The 15,611-nt window shown below is 43.7% G+C and overlaps 1 protein-coding gene and 1 long non-coding RNA gene across 10 annotated transcripts in view; one reads left to right on the top strand and one right to left on the bottom strand.

Annotated features, from left to right (window-relative positions):
• The window catches only part of LOC134912233 (uncharacterized), a 32,365-nt gene extending 22,186 nt beyond the window's left edge, over window positions 1–10,179 (bottom strand). Inside the window, exon 1 of the long non-coding RNA XR_010176971.1 lies at window positions 10,088–10,179. This is a non-coding gene — a long non-coding RNA (uncharacterized LOC134912233). The remainder of the gene's footprint in view (window positions 1–10,087) is intronic.
• Window positions 1–15,611, top strand: part of ARHGAP24 (Rho GTPase activating protein 24) — a 1,566,862-nt gene that overhangs the window by 1,403,522 nt on the left and 147,729 nt on the right. The gene's annotated exons all lie outside the window — the stretch shown is intronic.

Below are 15,611 nucleotides of genomic sequence, written 5' to 3'. Positions count from 1 at the left end.
CTTTTTTCTATCGGAGAGCAAATCACTGCTTAATCATTTTGGAATTACAAAGGTTACAGAGCTAAGTACCAACTCACTTATATTATATTATAGAGAGACTCATTTTTCAGCAGTGGAAAGATTAAAGAGGTAAAGTGCTTCCAGGTATCTGTGTCTCTTATGGTCTGCTTTAAAGGTGGGTACACACTAGGCAATGTGCTTGGTAAGCGCAATCGCCTAGTGTTTCCCCACCCAGGCCAGGCTGCCCATTGGCAGGTATGCACTAGAGATGAGCGGGTTCGGTTTCTCTGAATCCGAACCCGCACGAACTTCATGTTTTTTTCACGGGTCCGAGCAGACTCGGATCCTCCCGCCTTGCTCGGTTAACCCGAGCGCGCCCGAACGTCATCATGACGCTGTCGGATTCTCGCGAGACTCGGATTCTATATAAGGAGCCGCGCGTCGCCGCCATTTTCACACGTGCATTGAGATTGATAGGGAGAGGACGTGGCTGGCGTCCTCTCCATTTAGATTAGGGTTGAGAGAGAGAGAGAGAGATTGACCTGAGGCTGTGATACTGTAGAAGAGAGTGCAGAGTTTAGTGACTGACGACCACAGTGACCACCAGACAGTGCAGTTTTAGGTTATAGCAGGAGCCAGGAGTACATAATATTATATTAAAATTAAACAGTGCACACTTTTGCTGCAGGAGTGCCACTGCCAGTGTGACTAGTGACCAGTGACCTGACCACCAGTATATATAATATTAGTAGTATACTATCTCTTTATCAACCAGTCTATATTAGCAGCAGACACAGTACAGTGCGGTAGTTCACGGCTGTGGCTACCTCTGTGTCGGCACTCGGCAGCCCGTCCATAATTGTATATACCAATTAACCGTGGTTTTTTTTTCTTTCTTTATAGTCATACTAGTTACGAGTATACTATCTCTTTATCAACCAGTCTATATATTAGCAGCAGACACAGTACAGTGCGGTAGTTCACGGCTGTGGCTACCTCTGTGTCGGCACTCGGCAGCCCGTCCATAATTGTATATACCACCTAACCGTGTTTTTTTTTTCTTTCTTTATACATACATACTAGTTACGAGTATACTATCTCTTTATCAACCAGTCTATATTAGCAGCAGACACAGTACAGTGCGGTAGTTCACGGCTGTGGCTACCTCTGTGTCGGCACTCGGCAGCCCGTCCATAATTGTATATACCACCTAACCGTGGTTTTTTTTTCTTTCTTTATACATACATACTAGTTACGAGTATACTATCTCTTTATCAACCAGTCTATATATTAGCAGCAGACACAGTACAGTGCAGTAGTTCACGGCTGTGGCTACCTCTGTGTCGGCACTCGGCAGCCCGTCCATAATTGTATATACCACCTAACCGTGGTTTTTTTTTCTTTCTTTATACATACATACTAGTTACGAGTATACTATCTCTTTATCAACCAGTCTATATTAGCAGCAGACACAGTACAGTGCGGTAGTTCACGGCTGTGGCTACCTCTGTGTCGGCACTCGGCAGCCCGTCCATAATTGTATATACCACCTAACCGTGGTTTTTTTTTCTTTCTTTATACATACATACTAGTTACGAGTATACTATCTCTTTATCAACCAGTCTATATATTAGCAGCAGACACAGTACAGTGCGGTAGTTCACGGCTGTGGCTACCTCTGTGTCGGCACTCGGCAGCCCGTCCATAATTGTATATACCACCTAACCGTGGTTTTTTTTTCTTTCTTTATACATACATACTAGTTACGAGTATACTATCTCTTTATCAACCATTCTATATATTAGCAGCAGACACAGTACAGTGCGGTAGTTCACGGCTGTGGCTACCTCTGTGTCGGCACTCGGCAGCCCGTCCATAATTGTATATACCACCTAACCGTGTTTTTTTTTTCTTTCTTTATACATACATACTAGTTACGAGTATACTATCTCTTTATCAACCAGTCTATATATTAGCAGCAGACACAGTACAGTGCGGTAGTTCACGGCTGTGGCTACCTCTGTGTCGGCACTCGGCAGCCCGTCCATAATTGTATATACCACCTAACCGTGGTTTTTTTTTCTTTCTTTATACATACATACTAGTTACGAGTATACTATCTCTTTATCAACCAGTCTATATATTAGCAGCAGACACAGTACAGTGCGGTAGTTCACGGCTGTGGCTACCTCTGTGTCGGCACTCGGCAGCCCGTCCATAATTGTATATACCACCTAACCGTGGTTTTTTTTTCTTTCTTTATACATACATACTAGTTACGAGTATACTATCTCTTTATCAACCAGTCTATATATTAGCAGCAGACACAGTACAGTGCGGTAGTTCACGGCTGTGGCTACCTCTGTGTCGGCACTCGGCAGCCCGTCCATAATTGTATACTAGTATCCAATCCATCCATCTCCATTGTTTACCTGAGGTGCCTTTTAGTTGTGCCTATTAAAATATGGAGAACAAAAATGTTGAGGTTCCAAAATTAGGGAAAGATCAAGATCCACTTCCACCTCGTGCTGAAGCTGCTGCCACTAGTCATGGCCGAGACGATGAAATGCCAGCAACGTCGTCTGCCAAGGCCGATGCCCAATGTCATAGTACAGAGCATGTCAAATCCAAAACACCAAATATCAGTAAAAAAAGGACTCCAAAACCTAAAATAAAATTGTCGGAGGAGAAGCGTAAACTTGCCAATATGCCATTTACCACACGGAGTGGCAAGGAACGGCTGAGGCCCTGGCCTATGTTCATGGCTAGTGGTTCAGCTTCACATGAGGATGGAAGCACTCAGCCTCTCGCTAGAAAAATGAAAAGACTAAAGCTGGCAAAAGCAGTAGCACCGCAAAGAACTGTGCGTTCTTCGAAATCCCAAATCCACAAGGAGAGTCCGACTCCAATTGTGTCGGTTGCGATGCCTGACCTTCCCAACACTGGACGTGAAGAGCATGCGCCTTCCACCATTTGCACGCCCCCTGCAAGTGATGGAAGGAGCACCCGCAGTCCAGTTCCTGATAGTCAGATTGAAGATGTCAGTGTTGAAGTACACCAGGATGAGGAGGATATGGGTGTTGCTGGCGCTGGGGAGGAAATTGACCAGGAGGATTCTGATGGTGAGGTGGTTTGTTTAAGTCAGGCACCCGGGGAGACACCTGTTGTCCGTGGTAGGAATATGGCCGTTGACATGCCTGGTGAAAATACCAAAAAAATCAGCTCTTCGGTGTGGAAGTATTTCACCAGAAATGCGGACAACAGGTGTCAAGCCGTGTGTTCCCTTTGTCAAGCTGTAATAAGTAGGGGTAAGGACGTTAACCACCTCGGAACATCCTCCCTTATACGTCACCTGCAGCGCATTCATAATAAGTCAGTGACAAGTTCAAAAACTTGGGCCGACAGCAGAAGCAGTCCACTGACCAGTAAATCCCTTCCTCTTGTAACCAAGCTCACGCAAACCACCCCACCAACTCCCTCAGTGTCAATTTCCTCCTTCCCCAGGAATGCCAATAGTCCTGCAGGCCATGTCACTGGCAATTCTGACGATTCCTCTCCTGCCTGGGATTCCTCCGATGCATCCTTGCGTGTAACGCCTACTGCTGCTGGCGCTGCTGTTGTTGCTGCTGGGAGTCGATGGTCATCCCAGAGGGGAAGTCGTAAGACCACTTTTACTACTTCCACCAAGCAATTGACTGTCCAACAGTCCTTTGCGAGGAAGATGAAATATCACAGCAGTCATCCTACTGCAAAGCGGATAACTGAGGCCTTGACATCCTGGGTGGTGAGAAACGTGGTTCCGGTATCCATCATTACTGCAGAGCCAACTAGAGACTTGTTGGAGGTACTGTGTCCCCGGTACCAAATACCATCTAGGTTCCATTTCTCTAGGCAGGCGATACCGAAAATGTACACAGACCTCAGAAAAAGAGTCACCAGTGTCCTAAAAAATGCAGCTGTACCCAATGTCCACTTAACCACGGACATGTGGACAAGTGGAGCAGGGCAGGGTCAGGACTATATGACTGTGACAGCCCACTGGGTAGATGTATGGACTCCCGCCGCAAGAACAGCAGCGGCGGCACCAGTAGCAGCATCTCGCAAACGCCAACTCTTTCCTAGGCAGGCTACGCTTTGTATCACCGCTTTCCAGAATACGCACACAGCTGAAAACCTCTTACGGCAACTGAGGAAGATCATCGCGGAATGGCTTACCCCAATTGGACTCTCCTGTGGATTTGTGGCATCGGACAACGCCAGCAATATTGTGTGTGCATTAAATCTGGGCCAATTCCAGCACGTCCCATGTTTTGCACATACCTTGAATTTGGTGGTGCAGAATTTTTTTAAAAAACGACAGGGGCGTGCAAGAGATGCTGTCGGTGGCCAGAAGAATTGCGGGACACTTTCGGCGTACAGGCACCACGTACAGAAAACTGGAGCACCACCAAAAACTACTGAACCTGCCCTGCCATCATCTGAAGCAAGAAGTGGTAACGAGGTGGAATTCAACCCTGTATATGCTTCAGAGGTTGGAGGAGCAGCAAAAGGCCATTCAAGCCTATACAATTGAGCACGATATAGGAGGTGGGATGCACCTGTCTCAAGCGCAGTGGAGAATGATTTCAACGTTGTGCAAGGTTCTGATGCCCTTTGAACTTGCCACACGTGAAGTCAGTTCAGACACTGCCAGCCTGAGTCAGGTCATTCCCCTCATCAGGCTTTTGCAGAAGAAGCTGGAGACATTGAAGGAGGAGCTAACACGGAGCGATTCCGCTAGGCATGTGGGACTTGTGGATGGAGCCCTTAATTCGCTTAGCAAGGATTCACGGGTGGTCAATCTGTTGAAATCAGAGCACTACATTTTGGCCACCGTGCTCGATCCTAGATTTAAAGCCTACCTTGGATCTCTCTTTCCGGCAGACACAAGTCTGCTGGGGTTCAAACACCTGCTGGTGAGTAAATTGTCAAGTCAAGCGGAACGCGACCTGTCAACAACATCTCCTCCTTCACATTCTCCCGCAACTGGGGGTGCGAGGAAAAGGCTCAGAATTCCGAGCCCACCCGCTGGCGGTGATGCAGGGCAGTCTGGAGCGACTGCTGATGCTGACATCTGGTCCGGACTGAAGGACCTGACAACGATTACGGACATGTCGTCTACTGTCACTGCATATGATTCTCTCCCCATTGAAAGAATGGTGGAGGATTATATGAGTGACCGCATCCAAGTAGGCACGTCACACAGTCCGTACTTATACTGGCAGGAAAAAGAGGCAATTTGGAGGCCCTTGCACAAACTGGCTTTATTCTACCTAAGTTGCCCTCCCACAAGTGTGTACTCCGAAAGAGTGTTTAGTGCCGCCGCTCACCTTGTCAGCAATCGGCGTACGAGGTTACATCCAGAAAATGTGGAGAAGATGATGTTCATTAAAATGAATTATAATCAATTCCTCCGTGGAGACATTGACCAGCAGCAATTGCCTCCACAAAGTACACAGGGAGCTGAGATGGTGGATTCCAGTGGGGACGAATTGATAATCTGTGAGGAGGGGGATGTACACGGTGATATATCGGAGGATGATGATGAGGTGGACATCTTGCCTCTGTAGAGCCAGTTTGTGCAAGGAGAGATTAATTGCTTCTTTTTTGGTGGGGGTCCAAACCAACCCGTCATATCAGTCACAGTCGTGTGGCAGACCCTGTCACTGAAATGATGGGTTGGTTAAAGTGTGCATGTCCTGTTTATACAACATAAGGGTGGGTGGGAGGGCCCAAGGACAATTCCATCTTGCACCTCTTTTTTCTTTTCTTTTTCTTTGCGTCATGTGCTGTTTGGGGAGGGTTTTTTGGAAGGGACATCCTGCGTGACACTGCAGTGCCACTCCTAGATGGGCCCGGTGTTTGTGTTGGCCACTAGGGTCGCTTATCTTACTCACACAGCTACCTCATTGCGCCTCTTTTTTTCTTTGCGTCATGTGCTGTTTGGGGAGGGTTTTTTGGAAGGGACATCCTGCGTGACACTGCAGTGCCACTCCTAGATGGGCCCGGTGTTTGTGTCGGCCACTAGGGTCGCTTATCTTACTCACACAGCGACCTCGGTGCAAATTTTAGGACTAAAAATAATATTGTGAGGTGTGAGGTATTCAGAATAGACTGAAAATGAGTGTAAATTATGGTTTTTGAGGTTAATAATACTTTGGGATCAAAATGACCCCCAAATTCTATGATTTAAGCTGTTTTTTAGTGTTTTTTGAAAAAAACACCCGAATCCAAAACAAACCCGAATCCGACAAAAAAAATTCGGTGAGGTTTTGCCAAAACGCGGTCGAACCCAAAACACGGCCGCGGAACCGAACCCAAAACCAAAACACAAAACCCGAAAAATTTCCGGCGCTCATCTCTAGTATGCACATTGTGCCGTATTACTAATGATATTGCACAGTGACGTCATGCCACGGCCGGCCGTGGCATGCAGATTTGGACAATGAGTCCAAATTGAGCTGTATGCACGGCCAAGGGTTATTAACCACCTGCGGGGCCGTGCATTGCTCATCAGGGGCGACATACACACTGGGCGATATAGTAAACTAGATCACTCAGGAGTGTGGAAAATGAGGGATATAGTTCACTTTATCGCTAAGTGTGTACCCACCTTAAGGTTGGATTGAATCCTGCAACTCACACATGAATTTCATGCATTTAACTGTTGGACTTATATGGATTTACGATTGTGTGATTTTACTTATTATGTCAGACTAACTGCCTTACTTGTATAGCCCCTGCTGATGATATTGTTTCACCTATACTTGATATTCCGACATTGTGGGCCTGATTGATTGGTGGATACAGTGATGATATTAGACACAAGTGGTAGATGTTTTCAGTTTGTGCATGCTTTCCATTCTCACTGCATGTGTCCCAGTGGTTACTGCACAAAAACGCAGGTTGAAATTGCAAACAGATAGAGGCAATATTGGACGTAGCCAATTGTGGGTGTGTCACAGTCAGCGACTGCATCTACAGATGCGGGTGCATTGACCCAGACACCATGTTGAGACAGAGATTCTGCGCCTCCATGGTACGACCCATGGTGCTTCTTAATATGCACAGTGGGGATTAGCACTACAGCCGGAGGACATCTCAGTAGGCCGAGATGCAGCAGTGGCTGCACCTCTGAATCAAACCCATTGTGATTTATGAGGAATTAGGCATATTTTATTGTACTGTATAATATAGTAGGTATATTTGTTTTCGACACTTCTGTGCATATTAATTATTGCTATGTTCCTAATCTATCACTTAGGGTTAATTTGACATTAATGGTTGTTCAGTAGAATCACTTTGGGGGTGATACAGATCTGATCGCTGGGCTGCTAACTTTGCTGTCCTGTGATCAGATAGTCGCCGCCTCCAGGGGGAGTGTAAATTCGCCGTGCAAGTGTTCGATCGCATGTGTATGGCGAGCTGCGAAAAGCAACTTTGTGCAGTCTGTGCACAGCCCAGGACTTACTCCTCCTGTGCGATGAGAACAGGCTGATCTGGGCCGGAGCTGACATCAGACACCCTCCCTGAAACCGCTTGGGTAAGCCTGCATTTTTTCCAGACACTCCCAATAACGGCTTCCTCCTGCCAATCACCTTGCAAATGCCCATGCATTTGGATTTTTCTCACCATCCCCTTGCTGACCAGTGATGCCCGTTGTTGTTGTCCAACAGGCGTGCGCATTGCGGTGCATATGCATACGCAGTTAGGATCTGATTGCCCGCTGTGCAGAAACGCACAACAGCGATCAGATCTGAATTACCTCCTTTGTTCGTAACAATTGGGTATATACAGAAACTTATTTTGATTTAAACATATAGATAGTCTTTTTTTCTTTTATTATATAAAGCTGTATGAAGTCTATATGTTCTCACTGTGTATTTGATGTCTAACTAAATTGGCCCTAGGGCCCATATGTGAGTAGACCCATGGGAATATTTTGATAAAGGCAACTAACCAGCTTCATTTCTCCAAATGAATAAACAAAGTTAACCCAGAGGTTTCAAAGACTAGAAGAAGAAACAAAAGGACTGTGATAGTGTAAATCAAAGTTCTAGGACTTATGGTCCCCATACTGTACAGTACATCACAGATATATTGGGGCAAGTCTCTGATTCCATGACCCGAATGAAAACGGTTGGGATTGGCAAATCAGGCGTTTTTAACATGCTTCATTTCCCCCACTCCCCATCTATCACCATTGCTGGCCAATCAGGTCTGTGGATCGGCAGAGCCGACAGATTGGGGTATCGGAGGGAATCAGGGCCACTGATGTATGGGGACCATAAATTATATAACATACAGAAGAGCACTATGGGTTAAAGTCTTAATTAATAACTGCCATAACTGCAAGCAGGATTGGACTGACCAGTAGAATTACTAGAAGATATCCAGGATGGTGCTGTTTAGATAGACCAGATGTGATTACCTATAAACAGACTAGGGTGTTGTGATTAGGTGGATGAACAGAAAGCCAAAGATCTGTAGGTCCATACAGTCACCTATTTTCTGTTTTGTTTAATCCTTTTCTGCACCGAGCAGGTGGGACTAGAGCCAGTGCATGCCAGGGCAGACATGGATATGTATATTTTCAAATTGTGATCTCTTAATCCTCATGCTTAGCATAAAGCATGGCAGACAATATTTAGCATGGGGTGTCACCATTGATTTAATAATCAATTGATTTTATAAACCACTGTGATTAGACACTGGGAGCAATAAAACTGCTATATTACAATCTATGCCTACTAAGGTAAACATTACACTTCAACAGCGCCCTTGTGTCTTAAATAAAAGATACTGTGTGTACTTGGGACATTGCAGGCCTCAAAATGAACATTATGGGGTGTATTCAATTCAAGTCAGATTTCCTGACTTGTCGGATTAACGGGAGTTTAAGGTCGAATCTATTCAATCATACTCCTATTTATCCGACAACGCAGAAAATCCGACTTGTCAGAAAGCACGTGGATTTGCGGCTTGATCCGCCGATCCACGTGTTTTGTCGGATTCAACGTCAAATCCGACAGGTTTTAGCCCCGTTTCCGACAATGTCAATCCGACTTTAAAATAAAGACAGATTGGCATTGTCGGGAACGGCTGACAAGCATTAAATATACCCCTTTGTATCAGTCAGAAAGCCACACGCAGACAAAACTAACTGAATTGCATGCATGGTTTAACAATACCGGAGCCTTCTCATTTATGCTCAGGGCACCAGTGTACTATTCTGTATTAGATTTCATCAAATACCAGCAGGGCCAGAATAATAATGGGATAGTGTTCGTGGGATTATAGCCCTAGGACTCCATAGAGAAACAGGCCCAATAGGACGATGATGTCAGCTACAACCCGATAACCTCCTATTACAACTTGCCTGATTTTTATTCCTGCGCCGCGGCTGCTTTTCTTCTCTGTTTCATTAAGTGTTACTGTGCTTGCTCATTTGTAGCAGCTCTTTCCATTGGCCATTGCAGAGCTCACATGGGAGGTGCGTTATGCATAGTAAGTTGTGCTGTTGTTGGTAACATTTCTTAATGTTGCTGGTGTGGATTACTGCATTGAAAGTTATAAATTGACAAAATGTATAATATTAGAACTAGGTGATTCATCGCACCCTACGGGTGGTCTTCACACCGTCGCAAGGGGCTACGCCCCCTTAACCCCTGCACATCCTTTGGGCGGGCAATATTTGTATTATATGAATTATTACCTACAAGCATAATGCTGTTAGTGGTTAAATATTTTATGGCCAAAGGGCGTGCAATGGTCAAGGGGGCGTAGGCCCTTGCGACGGCGTGAAGAGCGGATGCAGGGCATGATGAATGACCTAGTGTGTTAATAATATGTTATGTGTACATAATGTAGGTATAATGACAATGTTTTGTAAATACCACATACACAGTGTGTGTGTGTGTGTGTGTGTTGGGAGATTATTGCTCAAATTTATATCACTATACAGCCCCTTCCCCTATATAATATCACATACACAGTGTGCACGCTGGGGACTTATCCCTCATAACAGTATATAGTATTATCCTCTCACCAGCTTCATTGTCCCTCTCACTCTGCTCCAGCACTAGAAACAGCAACTACCATGTTCCTTCCTGGCCGCGCAAGGCATGCCGGGAGTTGTATTCTCCCCACAGCACTGCTGTGATGTCACAATGACGAGCACCCTCCACAATCTATCGTGCCAGATACACATATGCCCCACAGTGCCAGATATGCCCCACAGTGGCAGTTATACATATGCCCCACAGTGCTAGATATGCCCCATAATGCCTGATATACATATGCCCCACAATGCCATATATACATATGCCCCGCAGTGCCATATGTACATATGCCCCCAGTGCCAGATATGCCCCACAATGCCAGTTATACATATTGACATGTGTGATGAACTAGATAGTAAACCGATCTAGCAAGGATTGACTTGCCTGCACAGTCTATCTTTTCTTGCGATGCCGACCTGGCGGGGCCGCGCATCGGGATCGAATCGGGATCGCAAGGTGACTTTCACCTTGCGATCTGCACTAACTTTTTGCGATTTTGACTATATAGTCAAAATCGAAAGAAAATATCTCACCGTGTGTACACACCTTTAGCAAATGAGTCACAGATCTGGACAAACATATATGAGATAGCTGCTAAACCTACTGGTCAATTACTGAAGCCTGTACTTCTTCTTTGTCATGCACCCCATGTGCTCAGAGCAGGGTGAAGCATGAGTAAAACAGGTCTCCACTGATCCACAACAATTTTTTCTGTAGGTGTTTGGAAGGATGCGCTAGCTATGCCCTCTCTGGCACTAGCCTCGCTCACACAGCACTAGACACACACCCACCCCTTCTTATAATAGACCCCTCAGCATTTTCCTAACAAGGCCCATGTGGCCTTTAATTTTGCCCTGCTACCATGCAATAAAAAAAGCACATATTCCATTATAGAGTTTAAGAAGGGCTACAGGGGTGTGTTTAATATGTTGGCTGTCGGGATCCCGGTGCACCAGGACTATTCCTACTAGAGCCTACAGCTTGGTGGGTGCAGTGAGCCCGCAAGGGAACTCTTTGCGCTCGCCCCGCTGCCGGCATTCTGGTGGGCAGGATGTCGCTGTTGGGATATTGACAGCCGGCATCCCGTCCACCGGCAAATCATACTGAATCTGGCTACAGACATCACTATTTGCCAAATGGAAAACCAAGACAAATTAGACCTAATCTGATAAATCATGCCCGATCCTTTGGGGCATGTAGTATGAAGAATTAGCAAAATATAAAATGTTCACCTTAATTGTTATTGTGTCTTTTACATTGTTCCATACTGAGCTGTAATAAATATTCTTGCAGCGTAGTGGGATTTGCTACAGTAGATGTAGAATGATCCTGGGTACAAGCACATTCTATAAGATTATTAATAAAATATGAAGGCCATTGCTGCAGCTCTGCCCTTTTGAACAATGCCACCTCTGCAACCCTAGCGGGTCTCAATGCAGTGAATCTACAATGAGGTGATGCTATTCGATTGAGAGACCTATTTATTTTCACTTATTATGCTGACACTGTAAAGTAAAACAGATTAATGTCCCTTGAAAAAGGGAAAGCTGTTTCAGTACTGCTCGCCTACACCGGAATTCAGACATGAAGAAGAATTAATATACGACGGGTAGACTGCGATCCGTTCAGTATATGTTGGCATTTAAAGAGAATCATTTGCCCAGCACTGGCTATACTCACCTGTATACACACTAGTATGAAAAGTCCATCTGTGCAATAATTTCTGCTAATAAAATACAGTGCTACGTGTCATTTTATTATTTTAGAATAAAATAACAAAAGTGTAAACTTATTTTATTTGTTATATCTATTGGGATGCTTACCACTGGGAAGTGACTGTCATGTCATGTTGCTGGGTTGTACACCAGAGGGCTCCTTGTCCTCAGTTACTGTAGAGACAGTATTAAAACTCAACGAAACAAAAGTAACAGTGTACTGTTTTATGTGTCACTTGTTTTTGCTTACATTGTACAGGCTGGCATAAAGCTTCACGATTTTGAATAAGTTCAATGTTACTAAAAAGCACTGAAAATATAACATGTTGTAATGAAAAAAAATTATAATTATAAATGCTATTACCTGCATATTTTGCGAATTGAATTGCTAATTCATTTTATGACATTTTTTTTGCGGCTGTGCATTGCAAAAATAAATAATTGGAAATCACCTGAACTCACCTGGAGCACATGGACACTTTTTTTTTTAATATATATTCTTTATTTCAGACAGTACAAACATTTCAAAATAATAAGGATATATACAGACTAATACAACAAGATAACAAAGTGTATCGATATGCCAATAACAATACAATAAAATTGTGGATATATATCCTTCAAGAAAACAACAGGGTTAAGCATTGCCCAGTGTGTATCCAGCTAATGTGACAGCCTTTACAGGTAAACAGCATTATGGGGAATCTAATGGCATCCGGTCTTGAAAGGCGGAAGTAGTTTTAAAAGCTAACCAGGAAAACCATGTAGCGACATAATCAGATTACTTTTCCAGTGCTGAATAATAAATATCTTCCATGGTTCTATAAAACTCTATTCTTTGGAACCATTTCCATATCGCTGCATTATTAAGGTGTTTAAGAAGATAATGTTTATATTGGGTTAGTGAAGTCGTAGTGTGGGAGAGCAACCAGAAATCGAGCTCAGTAGGAACCTGGAACCCCAAGATTTCAGAAGTTAGTTGAATAACCTTATTCCAAAAAGTGGTAATCAAAGGGCAGTCCCACCATATATGGAGGAGAGTGCCATTTCTTTACCACACCTCCAACATAGGGGGGATACAGAAGGGAATAACTTATGTAAGAGGGAGGTGGGAGGGGCTGCATGGACACTTTTTTTTACATATTGAAACATGAAACTAAAATAAGACTATGTATCATAACTAATAGGCCACATCATGTTTTGTATATTGTGTCCTAGAGCCAAATTGGTACAAATAAGCATTGGCCCTGGTATGCCCAAACCATATTCTGTACCACCCAAACTACACCCACAATATATCAAAACCCACCCCACTTTAAGATAGGCCACACACCCTTGGTCTGATTTGTCCAATTGTGAAAATATTGAGACTGTTGTTGGGACACAAGGTGTGGTCTGTAAGGGAATGTAGTCAAAAGGCTGTCAATAGTAATGGTGACTCTGTCAAAGTGTTGGTATGCAACATGTTGACATTGTCAGAATGTAGACATTGGGTTAGGCTGAGGGTGGGAGAGTTAGGCTGCAGCTGGGGAGTGTTAAGGTTAGTCTGCAGCAGGGTTAGCGGGTTAGAGTTAGGCACTAGATCGAGGGTTGAGGTAGATATTAGGGTTAATGGAGAAATACTTACCCGGATGCTGGAGGGTTGGACGTCTAACCTGGAAGTGATGGTCACACGACCGCCAGGACCTGGAAGACGCTGCTGTCAACATTATGACTGTTGCCGTATCATACCTAACCTCTATAGGGTGACTCAGGGAATGAATAAGTACTCTAGCAATATGCCTCCTTCACCATCTTAATTAACCTCAAACCTCATCTATATTAATTACAACTGCAAAATTCCAGTTCCATAAGGTAACATACCACAAAACTCTGATCAAGTCTCCCCCCCCCCGAGTGGAGTACTAAGGAAGAGGGAGGAGGGGGAGCAAAATAGGAGCCACAAAGTGCCGTGGCGGGCGTCCCGCCACTAGAAGCGGCACTGTGTATCTTACTGTCAGCATGCCATTGTTCTTGGACCCAAAAAACAGGTTGTTTCAAATAAAATGAGTTTCATATCTGACGAGCAGATCCACAATTTTGGATCCTGACCTACAAGGTGCAAAGATCTTAGTTATCAAAATCAAATTTTATAGGAAGGGTTTGGCGGGATGCGGTCAGGATCCCGGCGCACGGAATCCCAGCATTCTGAATACCAATGCTGGAATACCGAGCCTGCTGGGAATAACGATGACCTATTGTACATGCTCTGTTAGAAAAATATAGACTGTAATTTGTTTAGCAATAAAAGAAAATCAGTTTCATCTGCATGTTATTAAATGTGATGCATTAACTACATGTCCTAGAACAATTAGTTAGTCACAGTTTAATCTCATGCAAATTTATACCCAGTGAGGAACAACATGAATACAAATGGAGTTTGAAATACCATGACTGCATAATTTATTTTCTTTAAACTTCCCTTCGCTTTAAAACTTAATGCTGCACGGGAACAAAGCTATAACACTTTATACAGAGTTATGCTTCCGATAAGTAATTTCTAGGAATTGCTTTCATAGTCATGCACAGTATTTGGTTAGTACTGTAGGGAGAAAAGATATAAAAGGATATAAAAGGATCAATGTTAACTACTTTGATTATTCTTGCTGTGTTCTAATAAAGAAGCAAGTGAAATATTTTACATCTGCAAGTCTCATTTTTATATAGATGGCATCAAGTCTGTATTATCAGCATCATTGAGGTGGTTACTCCTTTCTCTACCCACTCTCCCACCCTCCACAATGCCCCCTGCTCTACCATTTCAGCACAGTGTTGTAAAAATTCATGCTGCGCTGCTTTTGGCTAACTAAGGACCTAATTCAGACCTGATCGCTTCAGTAAATTTGTTCTCTAATAGGCAAAACCATGTGCACTTCTGGTGGGGTAGATATAACGTGCAGAGAGAGTTAGATTTGGGTGTGGTGTGTTTAAACTGAAATCTAAATTGCAGTGTAAAAATAAAGCAGCCAATATTTACCCTGCACAGAAACAAAATAACCCACCCAAATCTAACTCTCTCTACACATGTTATATCTGCCTCCCCTGCAGTGCACATGGTTTTACCCATTAGAGAACAAATTTGCTGCTGCGATCAGGTCTGAATTAGGCCCTAAGATTTAATAAAGTAACACAGTAAGGGTTCATTTAAGGTTCTTTGGTGCATTCATTACTAAAAATTCTGATATTCAATGTTATAGTTTACTGCTTTAAATAATTCTCACAATACAGTAGCTGAACAGTAATTTCTAAACAAAATTATGAATAAATGGTTAAATAATCATTCCCTTTGCTGTTATTTAATTGGACATATTATAAAAAAAAATGGAAGTGGAAGCAAGCATATTAGGGTAGGATAAAAGACAAACAGGGCTGATTCACACTATAACAGCATGCGACAAGGCCGCCAGTTCTGCTGGGCCCCACAAGCGTTGCATGGCCTGCTATGCCTATAGTTACACCCTTGCCATGTCATTGTTTCATACTTTCCATATGTACATGTGAGAATTCCTGTCTTGTTCTATATTGCTATTTTACATGCTAATTTTTTCTGCACCAGCTTAAGTCATTTAGATACTCCTTTGAACTGCAGTAAATTGCTCATGATTCATACCCAGGCATAATGATGACATGCTTACTGTATGCGGAATGACTGATAGTCTTGTCACACTGCTTAGGGAAATGTTGATGTTGCTCATGGAAAAGTTAAGCATAAGTAACTAACTTTATGGGCTCACATGTTAATTGTTACAGTTAGATT

This window comes from Pseudophryne corroboree, chromosome 1 (assembly GCF_028390025.1).
Source record: "Pseudophryne corroboree isolate aPseCor3 chromosome 1, aPseCor3.hap2, whole genome shotgun sequence".
NCBI classification, from domain to species: Eukaryota; Metazoa; Chordata; class Amphibia; order Anura; family Myobatrachidae; genus Pseudophryne; species Pseudophryne corroboree.
This window is presented reverse-complemented; position numbering and strand designations above follow the sequence as displayed.